The sequence below is a fragment of the Tachyglossus aculeatus genome, chromosome 11 (genome assembly GCF_015852505.1).
Source record: "Tachyglossus aculeatus isolate mTacAcu1 chromosome 11, mTacAcu1.pri, whole genome shotgun sequence".
Lineage (NCBI taxonomy): Eukaryota > Metazoa > Chordata > Mammalia > Monotremata > Tachyglossidae > Tachyglossus > Tachyglossus aculeatus.
The window spans coordinates 64174523-64189756 of record NC_052076.1 but is presented as its reverse complement, the minus strand read 5'-3'; the positions used below and the strand labels follow the sequence as shown (position 1 = coordinate 64189756).

Sequence of the window (15234 nt, the reverse complement as noted above, 5' to 3'; positions counted from 1 at the left end):
CCTCCAGGAGGCCTTCCCAGACTGAGCCCCCCTTTTCCTCTCCTCCTCCCCATGCTCCCGCCCTACCTCCTTCCCCTCCCGGAAGCACTTGTATATATTTGTACAGATTTATTACTCTATTTATTTTACTTGTACATATTTACTATTCTATTTATTTTGTTAATGATGTACAAATAGCTTAAATTCTACTTGTTCTGACGATTTTGACTCCTATCTACATGTTTTGTTTTGTTGTCTGTCTCCCCCTTCTAGACTGTGAGCCCCTTGTTGGGTAGGGATCGTCTCTATATGCTGCCAACTTGTACCTCCCAAGCACTTAGTACAGTGCTCTGCACACAGTAAGAGCTCAATAAATACAATTGAATGAATGAATGAATTGTATGTGCCAAGCACTGTTCTAAATGCTGGGTAGATACAAGCTAATTGGATTGAATACAGTCCCTGTCCTACATAGGACTCACAGTCTTAATTCCCATTTTACAAGTCAGGTAACTTCTCTGTGCCTCATTTACCTCATATGTAAAATGGGGATTAATCTTTAAGCACATGAATTGTCCCTAAACTGATTGTCTTGTATCTAACCCAGTGCTCAGTACAGTGCCTGACACATAGTAAATGCTTATCAAATACCATGAAAAAGGAGTGCTTAGTAGAGTGCTTTGCTTATTGGGCACTGAACAGATATCACCAGTGGATTGATAATCTAAAGAGAGTGACTGTACTCAATGGGGTATATCCCATTCCCCCTCTTCCCATCAGACCCAGGGCCACAAAGTGATGTCACTTCCCCTTCCTCATTCTCATTCTTTCATCCCTCCCAACCTCACCCATTCTGCCAGGGACCAAACTGGGCATGGGCACTTCCTATGTGCCAGGCACTGTTCTGGGGTAGATACAAGATGATCGGGTTGGACACAGTCCCTTTCCCACATAGGGCTCATAGTCCCATTTTACAGATGAAGGGAACCAAGGAACAGAAAAGTTAAGTGACTTGACCAAGGTCACATAGACAAGTGGTGGAGGCAGGATTAGAACTCGTGACCTTCTGATTCCCAGGCCCATGCTCAATCCACTGGGCCGTGCTGCTTCTCTAATAGACCACTGGCTCCCAGACTTCAAGTCTCCTCCCATCCCTCCTTCTGCTGGCAATGACAGCGGATCTCCCTGGCCCTGGGTGGTAACAAATGCCTTCCACTTTCTGGCTGCTTTCCTCTCATATATTTAGCCTCTAGGTTATAGATGTAACAACACATATCCCTTCCTTTCCCTTTAATAGCCCATTATGGTTTTCTAGTTCGTGAATTTAAAAGGAAGAGAAAGTTTTCATTCCACAGAAGAGATATGGGGATGGGCAAGTGAGAAATAGCAAAATTCAAATTCAGAATCCCTAGTGGAGATTCCTAAGCCTTCTCACTCTCCAACTCACATTCCCTGACCCCTGACCTAAAGCAATACAAGCCTGCAGTTGTCAAAGTAGGATATATCCCTGGGTGAGAGAAGAATAATGTAAAAAATAAGAGACTCTGCCTTGTAAGACAAATTTGTTGTTTCATGGAAACAGACTGTCCTGAGATTTTTACTCTCCCGCACATTTTGACCCCATCTCCCTTCGCCTGAATGGTTAGTTCTGGCACCTAAGTGTCACCTAGTCTAGAAAATGGTTTCTGAGGTCCTGACGACTCAGCCAGCACTGACAGTATGGCAGTTGGGTGAGCTGCTGAAAGATCAGCTTCCTTACTCTGGATACACTGTCACATTCCTTCCTAAATAAGTAGCTAATGTGAGGACAATAAAACAGAAAATATGACGTCTAGCTGCATTTGCTTATTATAACAGCTCCTTGAAAATGTTCACTTCTATCAAAATCCCACTCTCCCCACGAGCAGGAAGAGGCAGGCGGGAGAAAAATTGAACCAGACAGTCTTTCCACAAATGTTATTGCCTCACAACTAAGGAGGAGTAGCTCCCTACGATGTGAAGCAGCCTATATTTTCCATATTAATGGTTCAGTCAAGGCAAAGTGGAATAGGGATCTGCTGGTCAGGTTCCCACCTCATTTAAATTTTCATATATCGCCCTTGTCTGTGTTTCCCGAGTGGTGTTTGATTCCAAGGAAGCTAACCTCCTGAATGCTTAAATGTTATGTTTGCCAGAGATGTCTCAGCCTCTTATGGAATGAGAACAATATTTAGATACCTAAAAAATGAATTTGCTCCCTGAGGTCATATTCATTTAGAAAGACAGAAGGAAAATTCTGTGAAATTTCCTTTACAGGTAACAAATCTTTCAGGCAAAGGATGTGTCGATGAGTAAGTCAGGGACTAACCTTCTTGTTTCCTAAAGAGGTGCTTCAAAAGCTAATGAGTAAGGCTAATTGTCTTAATCATTTGTTTACTATGTGGCAATTTTAACTCAGCGATTTCACTTGCTAGTGGTTTCTTTTTTCACACCGTACCCCACGTGTGAGTCCTTTTTCTTTGAAACTACAAATTCCAAGAGCCTATTAAAAATAAAAGTACAACTCAATCAGTTTTCTTTTTCTTCCATTCCTGTCACAAATCCATTTTTTAAAATTTCAAAAAAATAAAAAAATCCATCATTATCAGATTGAGACCTTGTATGCCAAGTTTCAGCCCTGGAGCAAATTTTTATGACCAAGTTATAAACCTCTGATAATAGAGGTTTATAATGGAAGTGCTGACACAACCTTAACTGTACTGGAGCAAATGTGCCACTATAATAAAGAGACAGAGAACATGTAATAAGGTCTTCAGTCACAGGCTGACCCATAACTCATGAGAGACAAAGCATTAAGGGAATTATAAATGTCAGCCCCTTATGATTTTCTACATCTCATATAAAAACTATCATATATTCTTCTAATATCTGTTTTCAATTTCCTCTTAAATTAATAGAATCTCCCCCTATAATATATTGATTTGATTTTCTAGTTGTACTTTCCAAAAGCATGAAAAATCAGCAGAATTGAGTTGCATCCATCATCGGATAGTTACGAGTTTTTTTCTTTGGAAATCCTTTCTCTTCCTATTGGACTGTATCCAATCTGAGTGACCGGTAACTACCAATGTGCTTAGAATGGTGGTAGTAAGCACTTAACAAACACCACAACTATTGTTATAATTGTCACTATTATTACTGCAGGTCTGCCTGTCCCATGCTATGGAGCTGGCATTTTTTCCCGATTGTGAGAAAATCTTACAAAGGAACTACTTGCCCTGCTCCAAGGTTCAGCGTTGGGGTAGACTATCTTCCCTGTTAAGTGCACATTTAATAACCTTGCTTTAGAGCCTGGTAGGGACCGTTGGAGGTTCAAATTAAAAGAAAGGGTTAAAAACACCTTGGGAAAAGTCACAGGGGCATTTGTCAATAAACATTTTGTCTCTCATTCTGGGTCACTGGTGAGGTTGAGAGGAAGCGTGAAGGAAATGCCAGGCTCACTTTGAGGTAGGTCAGAGTTTCACCCTCAGCCTCTCCGGGTGGTTTGCCAGTGTTTAAATGCATCTGGTGCTGGTATATCTGGATAACTGCCTGTTCTGGAATGGAAGGATTCTGTCCATCTCCTTGACTGATTTGGAATTTAAACTCCCAGAGGTCCAGAGAGAGAGAAAGGATGTGTGTGTGTGTGTGTGCGTGCGTGTATGTGTGGGTGTAGCCCTATGTAACACCTAATATACTAATAATAATGATGGCGGTATTTGTTAAGTGCCTCTTATTTGCCAAGCAAGCACTGTTCTAAGCGCTGGAGTAGATACAAGGTAATCAGGGTGTCCCATGTGGGGCTCACAGTCATAATCCCCATTTTATAGATGAGATAACTGAGGCACAGAGTAGTTAGGTGACTTGCCCAAAGTCACACAGCTGACAAGTGGCAGAGCTGGGATTAGAACCCACGACCTCCGACTCCCAAGCCTGGGCTCTTTCCACTCAGCCACGCTGCTTCTCTAATATAATGATGGTGTTGATGATGACCATGCAAATGACCAGATGTTCTGAGGAAGAGAAGACCACAAAGAAAAAGTATCCTGCACAGCATCAGGGCAACTGAGGATCAGGGTGAAAAGGTTGATAAAAGGATAGAGGTATGTCCATTCCAGATGCCTGCTCATATTCTGCAGACATTCCTCTAGGGTCGGCTTCTATTTCTTTCTAAATGGGTCAATTAAAAAAAAAGGATCAGAGAGAGGAAGGGAAAATCCCTTTTTGCAAATGCAGCATGATTACAAACAATGTTAATTATAATTATGGTAGTCATTAAGCACTTACTACATGCCAAGCACCATTCTAAGCACTGGGATAGATATAAGTGAATCAGGTTGGACACAAGCCCTGTCCCACATGGGGCTCACACCCTTAGCCCCCATTTTAGGAATGAGGGAACTGAGGTACAGAAAAATTAAGTGACTTACCCAAGGTCACACAAAAGACACGCAGAGGAGCAGAGATTAGAACCCAGATCCTTTTGACTCTGTCTTTGACCTCAGAGTTCCAGGCCTATGCTCTATCCACTAAGCCTCATAAGTAGTTATTGACTCCATGGCCAGCTAATTATTCAAGATGAAAGAAGTGGTTAAAATACAATGAGATTTCTTTACAGTTTAATCTGTAGGTTTCCAGGGTAACAGAGATAACATCTGTTCTACCTCAGCAGAGTCAGGACCTCTGTTACCAAAATGTCAATCCCTCTCAAGTCAGTTTGAATCCAGAGTGGACAGTGTAGACAAACTTGCTATTCACCTCTTGTGGGACAAGTTTTCCTTCTGATGACTCTGGGCTCCAAGCAGTAAAAATGTTGCTACACCCTGAATTTACAGTTCACATTAAACTAAGAAACAGGCCTGGAAAGGTACTGTCACCCAAATTTTCAGCCACGAGTGCTAACAACCTACAGCTTCATGGGAGTTCTCATCCATTTCAGCTTCAAGAAACACTCAGGGAGCAATCACCTGAGACCCCCTCCTTAGATGATGTGCGGAACAAAGAGTGTAATTAGACAGGCCCTGTCCTCAAGGAGTTTACAACCTAGGAGGAGACAAGATAAATATACAAGGGTGCTACTAGTATAAAATCAAACATAAACGATCAATCAATTAATCGATTGATTGTATTTATTGAGTGCTTACTGTGTGCAGAGCACCGTACTAGGTGCTTGGGAGAGGATAATATAACAGAGTTGGTATAGTACAGTGTACAGAGAATCATCCTCCACTCAATCCCTAGTGCCGTGCCTTAGTTTGTCCTCCTTGGGTCAATAAAACAAATCCTTTTCCCAAAGAAAGTGTGAGTGCAAGGAATGGTGAAAGTAGATTGGGGAGGCAGATCAAAGAAGGAGGAAGACAGAAGAAAAATCATATGAGTTCTACTCTCAATACCATTCAGTGACCACATACATCCCTTTAGGCATGGGCCTGACTCTTCCCATTCTCCCCAACCCCGGGTCTGAACCTAGGCCGGATCAGGTTTTTCTGCCCCTGCTCCCTTGGGGTGGGGGGTGAGGGTGAATTAATTAGCAGTGGGAGAACCTCAGATAAAGAGGCTCCCTCCAATGTGCAAAGCATTATTAAATCCCCACTGCACTTCATTTATGATGATAATGCCTGAACAGGGCCCCGCTTGTTGACACTGCAGAGATTAGTATCGCTATTATTCTATTTAGGAGAAAAGGAGTTAACCAAACGTGAAATTGATCCACCCAGGCCCTGGGCTGGGCAGAGAGAGCGGATTACCAAATAGCATAGATTCTACTGAACCCTTTTGGAAGAGTTATGTGCTCCATTAAACCCTCCCAGATTAGCCTCGCCAATCCCAGAAATCGGAAGAGTAGCCACCTGACGGCTATAAAGTAGCAGTTATTTATTTAGGATATTCATTATGTTCTTGAACGTATTTCTGCTATTTGACATGTTTTCCCTATGTAAGTTGGAAAGTACATGATGGAAGAATGGGGAAACCTTCCCACAATGTGAGTCTGGTCTGGAGTAGATTCAGAGGCGGAAGAAAGGTTGCTTGCTGGTGTGTGACTTCAGTCAAGGCGTGATGCTGCTACTATTTCCCAGCTTCTTTCTCACTTTCTACCTGTTCCTCTCACCCTCTCACCACCCTCTCTCTTCTTATCTTCATCTTCAAAGGCCTACTTAAATCACATCTCCTCCAGGAAGCTTTCCCACTCATCTCCTTCCCTTCTTCATCACCTTTGCATTTGAGTTCCCAGCCCCTGAATACCCTAACACTCATCCCACCTGCACAGCGCTTGAGTACAGTCAGTCAGTCAATCAGTCATTTATTGAGTGCTTAGTATGTGCAGAGCACTGTACTAAGCACTTGAGCCGGAGCTTTGGAGTCAGAGGTCATGGGTTCAAATCCCGGCTCCACCACTTGTCAGCTGTGTGACTTTGGGCAGGTCACTTCACTTCTCTGTGCCTCAGTTACCTCATCTGTAAAATGGGGATTAATACTGTGAGCCCCCCGTGGGACATCCTGATTACCTTGTAACCTCTCCAGCGCTTAGAACAGTGTTTTGCACATAGTAAGCACTTAATAAATGCCATCATCATTATTATTATTATTGCAACAGATATTAGAGCACAGTAGACTGTAAGTTCCTTGAGGGCAGGGATCCTGTCTATCTACTGTACTCTCCCAAGTGCTTAGTACATTGCTCTGGAGGCAGAAAGCACTTAAAAAATACGATCGATTGATTGATTTTTCCTCAGCCTCACTGTACCATACTATGTTGTACTCTGGGTTTCTTGCCTTTTTGCTTTCAATCAATCAATTGTATTTATTAAGTGCACACTGTGTGTAGCGCACTGTACTAAGTGCTTTGGAGAGTATTATATAACACTATAACATAGTTGTCATCTCAGGATTGCACCTGGAGAGTTTCCAGGACTCTACCAGTCTCAACTACAGGAGGGAGAGTCAAGTAGAGGCCTACCCATCCTATTCCTAGCTTGGGCAGAGGCTAGCAAGTGGAAGGCAATTTGCTACAAGTCAAAACTCCCCTGTACTGGGCAGCAGTGGCACGGGAGAGTAGAGGGCGGAGACTCAAGTTGACTGCACAGAAGGAGGTAATGGTAAGCCACTTCTGGATTTTTAAGCAGTGTGGCTCAGTGGAAAGAGCACTGGCTTTGGAGTCAGAGGTCATGGGTTCAAATCCCAGCTCCGCCACTTGTCACCTGTGTGACTTTGGGCAAGTCACTTCACTTCTCTGTGCCTCAGTTACGTCATCTGTAAATGGGGGATTAAGTCTGTGAGCCCCACGTCAGACAATTTGATTACCTCGTATCTACCCCAGCGCTTAGAACAGTGCTTTGCACATAGTAAGCACTTAATAAGTGCCGTTATTATTATTATTATAATATACATATCCTTAATTTATTTGCTTATATTAATGTCAGTCTTCCCCTGTAGATTATAAACTCTCTGTGGGCAGGAAACATGTCTAGCAACTCTGTTAAATAGTACTCTCTCAAGAGCTCACTTCAGTGCTCTGCGCACACTAAGCTCTTAATAAATACAATTGATTGATGGAGGGACTGATTTCAGGAAAAGGAGAGGGAGTGACATGGGTGGAGAGAACGTCTCATAGTGGAATTCGCTTTATGCAGTGGCTCAGAGGGAAGGGACAACTCTAAAGGCGCTGTAAGGGTTTGGTTTGGCTCTAGCAGAAAGACAAGCTGGAGACTCACGGGAAATGAAAGCAGCCAGGTATGAAGCACACAGCTGATGGAGAATTTACCAAATGTCTTTGGCTGTTTCAACCAGAGACCAAAGTGATGACTCCATGTGCTTTGGGGCACTGGAGGCTGAGGAAGAGGTGGGGAGAGGATAAAGGGGGGACTGGGTTTGTTCAAAAGGCAAAAATGTTCCAGGAAACTTTTGAGGCACTGAGGAGCGCATGACCTTAGTTCTCCTGAGTCCAGTCAAATTGCTTTCTTCAGTGCACTTAGGGGACAGCTGAGCCCTAGGGAAGAACATTGTCATTCAAAAGTCAATTCAGCTAACCCATTAGGAAAAGCACATTCCTACTAATGGTTCTACAGTCAATCAGTAACAAAAATGTACAGGAAAATAGATCTGTTTCACAGTTCGCCGCTCCTGCAATTTGATCAATATTGTTTTTGAAAGTGTCTTTTCTGGCTTTACCTTTCCTATGGATTTCCGGAGGCACAGTGAGTGCCAGATAGCAAATCGGACTCCAAGGGGGGAGAAAAGGATTGGGCGACCTTGGTTCGGAGGTGGCACTCATAATTTGGGGAGGGGGACATGTGTCAGTGAATGTTAATTACTAAGGGCTCAAGGGATGATACCTTCCCAAGTTTGGGGCTTTGAAAACAATCCTTCCCACCCCCCTACTTTCTACTTTCTCACAATGAGCAGAGTAAGCAGAACCGAACACAGATTTCACATGGCCTGTTTCTTTTTATCATATTGAATGTTAGCTTAAGGTGTATTGATCTAACAAAATTTGAGGTGTCATGATAGTATGGCTGCGGGCTATTTCATGAGCACCGATTAAGGAATCTTGTGCTCCAGGGGGAGATCAGATAATCAATCAATCAATTGTGTCTATTGAGCATTTGCTGTAAGCAAGATCTGTACTAAGCACTTGGGTGGGTACAATAGAACAGTTAGTAAACATGTTCCCTGTCCACAGTGAGCTTATTTTCAGAGGGGGAGACAGACATTGATATAAATAAATAAATTATAGATGTGTACATAAGTGCTGTGAAGCCAAGGGAGGGGTGAAGAAAGGGTGCAAATCCAGTGCAAGGGTGACACAGAAGGGAGTGGGAGAAGAGGAAATAAGGGCTTAGTTAAGTAAGGCCACTTAGAGGAGATGGATCAACTAATCAATCAGTTGTATTCATTGAGTGCTTACCATGTGCAGAGCACTGTACTAAGTGCTTGGGAGAACAAATGATAACAGAGTTGATAGACACACTTCCTGCCCAGAGTGAGCTTACAGTCTAGGAGATGTACTTAATAAGGTTTTGAAGGTGGGGTGATTGTCTGTCAGATATGAAGGAGGAGGTCATTTCTGGCCAGAGGCAGGATATTGGCGAGATGTCACTAGTGAAGTGACTAGGATGGCATTAGAGGAGCAAACTGTGCAGGTTGAGTTTTAATAGGAAAGCAACAACGTAAGGTAGGAAGGAGCAAGGAGAGTGCTTTAAAGCTGATGGTAAGGAGTTTCTGTTTGATGCAGAGGTGGATGGCCAGAGGTTCTTGAGGAGGGGGGAAATATGGACTGAACTGTTTTTTAGAAAAATTATCTGGGCAGCAGAGTAAAGCATGGACTGGTGTGAGGAGAGAGAGGAGGTAAGGAGGTCATCAAGGAAGTAATATGATATCCCTTCTACACTGTAGACCACATCCTTCTCCTGGAAACATTATTCAATCTTGGGTTCACTGACTCTGACCTCTCCTGGTTCTATTCTTATCTCTCTGGCCATTTACTCTCAGTCTCCATCATGGGGTCCTCCTCTGCCTCCTACCCCTAACTCTGGGGGTCCCTCAAGGTTTAGTTCTGGGTCACCTTCTATTCTCCAACTACATCTACTTCCATGGAGAGCTCTTTCGCTCCCAAGTCTTCATTGGTCACCTTTATGCGGATGACACCCAAATCTACATCTCCAGGCCTGATCACTCTCCCTTTGTGCACTCTTGCATTTCCTCTAGCCTTCAAGACATTTCTTCTTGGATAGCCTCCCGTCACCTCAAGCTTAACATGTCCTAAACAGAACTCCTTATCTTCTCATCCAAACCCAGTTCTCCCTCTCACTTTTACATCACTGTAGAGAGCAACACAATCCTTCCTGTTTCAAAAGCCCATAACCTTGGCATTATCCTTGACTCGTCTCTCTCATTCAACTCACATATTCAATCCATCACTCAATCCTATCGATCCCATCTTCACAACATGGCTAATAACCACTCTTTTCTCTCCATCCAAACTGCTACCAATTTAATACAATCACTCATCCTATCCTGCCTGGATTACTGCATTAGCCTCCTTGCTGACCTCCAGCCTCCTGTCTCTCCCCACTCATTCATTCATTCAATCATATTTATTGAGCACTTACTGTGTGCAGAGCACTCCAGTCCATACTTCACTCTGCTGCCCAGATCATTTTTCTACATAAACATTCAGGACATGTGACCCCACTCCTCAAAATGTCCATCCACCTCCACATCAAAATAAACTTCTCATCACTGGCTTTAAAGCAGTCCATCACCTCCTACTCACCTCCCACTACAACCTAGCCCACACACTTGGGGTATGTAAAGCGCAGACCCCAAATCCAGGATCCCACCATCAGCACTAGGATTTTCTGATGCTAGCTCCTTTAAGGAACCGACCAACTCTATGTAATAATAATAATAATAATAATAGCATTTATTAAGCTCTTACTATGTGCAAAGCACTGTTCTAAGCACTGGGGAGGTTACAAAGTGATCAGGTTGTCCCATGGAGGGCTCACAGTCTTAATCCCCATTTTACAGATGAGGTAACTGAGGCACAGAGGAGTTAAGTGACTTGCCCAAAGTCACACAGCTGACAACTGGTGGAGACGGGATTTAAACCCATGAACTCTGACTCCAAAGCCAGGGCTCTTTCCACTGAGTCACTCTGATTCTCCCCAAGCCCTTAATACAGTGATCTGCACACAGTACGTACCCAATAAATACCATCGATTAATTGATTGATTGATTATAGGATTGATTCAGGATGCCCTCCAGGACTATTGACCACCCCTCACATGCCACACTGAAAGACAGGTGATGCGCTGATCGACTTTATGGAATGTTTTCTAGAGCATTGCGTACCTCCCTGACTCTGGGCTGGGATGGGGAGAAAGGATAGTTTGGATGTTTAAAAGTGAGATTTTTATGTGTCTGCCTGTTCCTATGTTGTAAGATCCAGAGTGCCTTCAATTTATACATTTTGCACATTTCCAAGCACCCAATGCCATCCTATATATAAAGGAAGTGCTCAGCAAGTACCATTAATAATAACAATTACCTCTCGTAAAATCTCAACTCTTCCATGAAGCCATCACTGATTAATATCCAACACCCCAAGTCTCATCAGCCCAACAGCCACCTTTAGCATCTATGTTCTTATACCCATTCTCAGCACTTATCCTGATTTATTCTCATGATATTTCATCCTGGCTTATAAGACCTATCTGATGGTTGCTCTTCCTCCTGCTCTTACTATTTGTAAACACTTTTTGTCTACCCTTCTCTCCCATTAAATTATAAATTCCCTGTGGCTGGGGAATATATCTTTTGCTTCTGTTGTACTTTTCCAAGCACTTAATTCCTTTGCGCTCAGTAGATTCGGAATAAATGCCACTGATTGATTGATTATTATTATATGCAATTACATATAAATACATTATATATAATAATAATAACATCCATCCTGTCTAGGCAAACCCGCAAGGCCCACTTAGTTGAGAGAAGAGCTCGCTAGAATCCTTTCTCCTCACTTAAACTTTTAGATTGCGAACACCACTGCGGACTGTGTTTAATTCCCAACTGTGTGTTTTCCCCCAGTGCTTAGCATTTTGAGACTGCTTCATAATTACTACACCTATTATTACTACCATTTTGATCTTTGGTACCTAGAATTTCTCCAGACCAAGGGTCAGGCTGGCTTTTCAGAAACCCAGCCCAGTTCTCCAGTTGAAACCTCTCCAGATTGAAAGAGGACCTGGGCCAGACTCAGTGAGCTAGAGTGTTCGACTCCCTTAGGTGGTAAACTCCCAGAAGGCAGGGTCTCTGTCTGTGGAAATTAGTTTGAGCAGGGCTTGGAGCTCCACAAGTGCAATTAGGCTGTTCATAACTGCCGGATCACGGTGACTGTACATTGGAAAAAGAAACTGCTCTATTTAAAAGTTCAGAATGAATCATTATTTGTCAAGAGGCAGTCTGGTCCGTTGGAAAGAACCTGGAGCTGGGCATCTATAAATTCGAGTTCTTGTCCCAGCTCTGTCAAAGCTTTGCTGTGGGATCTTGGGCAAGACACTTAGCCACTCTGAACCTCAGTTTCTTCATCTGTAAAATGGGGCTAAAATATCTGCTCTCCCTACCTCTTAGATTGCAGGTGGGACAGGGTCTGGGTCCCTATTCCAGTGCTTAGCACGGTGCTTGGTGTCTCATAAGTGCTTGATAAATATTAAAGTAGAAATAATAATCTGGAGAGAAAGTTTTACCATTCTGTACTTGAGGCATGTGAGGATCTAAACGGTGTTTTAATAATAATGATAATAATATTGGTTAAAGGCTGATTATGTGATAACCACTGTATTTAGTGCTGTATTAGAGACATATAATCTGTCCCAGCCAGGGTCTTCAGTCTGAAATGGAAGGAGACTAGGCATCCCCATTTTACAGATGAGGAAACTCAGACCCAAAGAAGTTAAGTGACTTACCCAGGGTTCGACAATGAGCAAGTCGACTTATTGAGCACTTACTTTGTGCAGAGCATTGTTCCAAGCGCTTGCACGAGAATGACACAGTAATAAAACAGACACATTTCCTGCAAGTGGCTGTGTCAGAATTAGAACCCAAGTTCCCTGATTCCCCAGTCTGTGCTCTTCCCACTAGGCTGCATCTTAAGGGGGGAAAAATCATCGTCAGTATTTATTGGGCTCCTTCTGTATGTGCACACTGTACTAGACACTTGGGAGAAAAGACACTCCTAGCTGAGTTTACATCCCATTTCCCACCAAAATCCTCCCGCAATCATGCAAACCCAAAGACTTGTTTCCAGGACCCCAACTTAAATCTGTGGGAGGAACTGCCACTGCATTTATTATTCATTTTATTAATGATGTGTACATATCTATAATTCTATTTATTTTGATGGTACTGACACCTGTCTACTTGTTCTGTTTTGCTGTCTGTCTCCCCCTTCTAGACTGTGAGCCTGTTGCTGGGTAGGGACTGTCTCTATATGTTGCCGAATTGTACTTTCCAAGCGCTTAGTACAGTGCTCTGCACACAGTAAGCGCTCAATAAATACAATTGAATGAATGAATTAACCAACAATCTTGAAATCTAGCCCTGCCCCATTTCGTTCAGGGACATCTATTACCGCAGTGCTTAATGGCAGAAGTGACTTTCCAATAGGTACCTTCTTTTTGTATAATCAGCTTGTTACCACATTAATGAGCCATTTATATTCTGAATTGTATGCTTTGAAAAAAAAAAGAGAGCCACTCTACCTTTTACCCACATTTTTTCTCCATCTGAACCCAAACGGTGAGTTTTTGTCAGTGATTAGTGGCTGCTAAAACCATTCCGGTTTACTGCAACAGAGGTGTCGGATGTGTCAAACCACTGCATTAATCAAGGGAAAATAGGCAGCAGCATCACTGACAGGCTGCAGAACTCAATGCTAATAAGTCATTAATTGATGCTTCGCAGTAAGCAAGCACATTTGTTAGAGAGAACTGTGATTATTAGCTTTACAGCACATATGGTATGTAAAATCACCTGCTGTTCCGAGCCCGGCAGAGCACAAAAGGCACAGCGAGGGATGGATGCTTCCGTGTGGCTAGGAATTCCCTCGTCACTGGCCACTTCCCTCTGAGAGCTCAACACTTCTCCTCCCAGGGGGAGAACTGAACGGGCAACAGGAGGTTGTCTTTCGCTTTTAAAGTCTGGGATGTTGGCGGAGGGTGAAGAGAATAGTTTGAAGGTGCAGGGAGAAGGGGTACGGAGCTCTATAGAGGGCCTCAACCGGTCAGCGTGTCAAGAGGGGGACCCTTTCATTCATTCCTTTGATCATATTTGTTGAGGGCTTACTGTGTGCAGAACACTGTACTAAGCGCTTGGAACAGAACAATATAACAATAAACAGACACATTCTCTGCCCACGTTGAGCTTGCAGTCTAGAGGGGAACTTTGGTAGCATGCAAAAAGTCCGAGGCCAAGCTCTGAGAGCACTTAGAACAGGGCTTGGCACATAATAAGCGCTTAACAAATTCCATCATCATCACTTTGGCTGTAGCGTGCCCTTCTATACTGTAAGATGGGTGTGCGCAAGGAATGTGTTTATCAGCTCTGTTAAGTTGTAATAAGAGGAATTGTGGCATTTGTTAAATGCTTCCAATGTGCCAGCCACTGTACTAAGCCCTGGCGAAAAATACAAACAGATTGGGTTGGACACAGTACCTGTCCCACCTGTGAGCCCACTGTTGGGTAGGGACTGTCTCTATATGTTGCCAATTTGTACTTCCCAAGCGCTTAGTTCAGTGCTCTGCACATAGTAAGCGCTCAATAAATACGATTGATGATGATGATGATGGGGTTTACCGTCTCAATCTCCATTCTACAGTTAAGATACCTGAGGCACAGAGAAGTGAAATGACTTGCCCAAGGTCACACAGCAGACAAGTGGCAGAGCCGGAATTAGAACCCATGACCTTGTGACTCCCAGGACTCCATCCATTACTCCATGCTGCTTTTCTAATCAACCCCTGCTCATTCATTCATTCATTCAATCATATTTATTGAGTGCTTACTGTGCGCAGAGCACTATACTAAGCGCTTGGGAAGTACAAGTCGGCGACATATAGAGACAGTCCCTACCCAATAACGGGGCTCACAGTCTAGAAGGGGGAGACAGACAACAAAACAAAATATGTGTACAGGTGTTAAGTTGTCAGAATAAATAGAATTAAAGCTAAATGCACATCATGAACTAAATAAATAGAATAGTAAATACGTACGAGTAAAATAAATAGAGTAATAAATCTGTACAAACATATATACAGGTACTGTGGGGAGGGGAAGGAGGTAAGGCTGGAGGGATGGGGAGGAGGAGAGGAAAAAAGGGGGCTCAGTCTGGGAAGGCCTCCTGGAGGAGGTGAGCTCTCAGTAGGGCTTTGAAGGGAGGAAGAGAGCTAGCTTGGCGGATGGGCAGAGGGAGGGCATTCCAGGACAGGAGGAGGATGTGGGCCGGGGGTCGACGACAGGACAGGCGAGAACAACAGCCCCTCTTCTCTCCGGTGCCTCCCAAGTATATGTTCAACCACCCAATTACATTAAATGCCCTCTGACTCACTGTTCGGTTATTCTTCCTGAAGGTAAAGTCCTGCAGCTTTATCAGGGCTGCTTTCATGGGCACAGACCATTTCCCTGCTAACTACACGGAGTAGTGGATAGGTCACGAGCCTGGGAATCCAAAGGTCATGG

At 43.5% G+C, this 15234-nt stretch overlaps 1 non-coding gene across 1 annotated transcript; it reads left to right on the top strand.

Annotated features, from left to right (window-relative positions):
• The first annotated feature begins 6874 nt into the window (after nucleotides 1-6874).
• LOC119935425 lies at nucleotides 6875-7012 on the top strand. The gene has a single exon (XR_005453309.1). It is a non-coding gene; the product is annotated as a small nucleolar RNA SNORA7 (small nucleolar RNA).
• Nucleotides 7013-15234: the final 8222 nt, after the last annotated feature.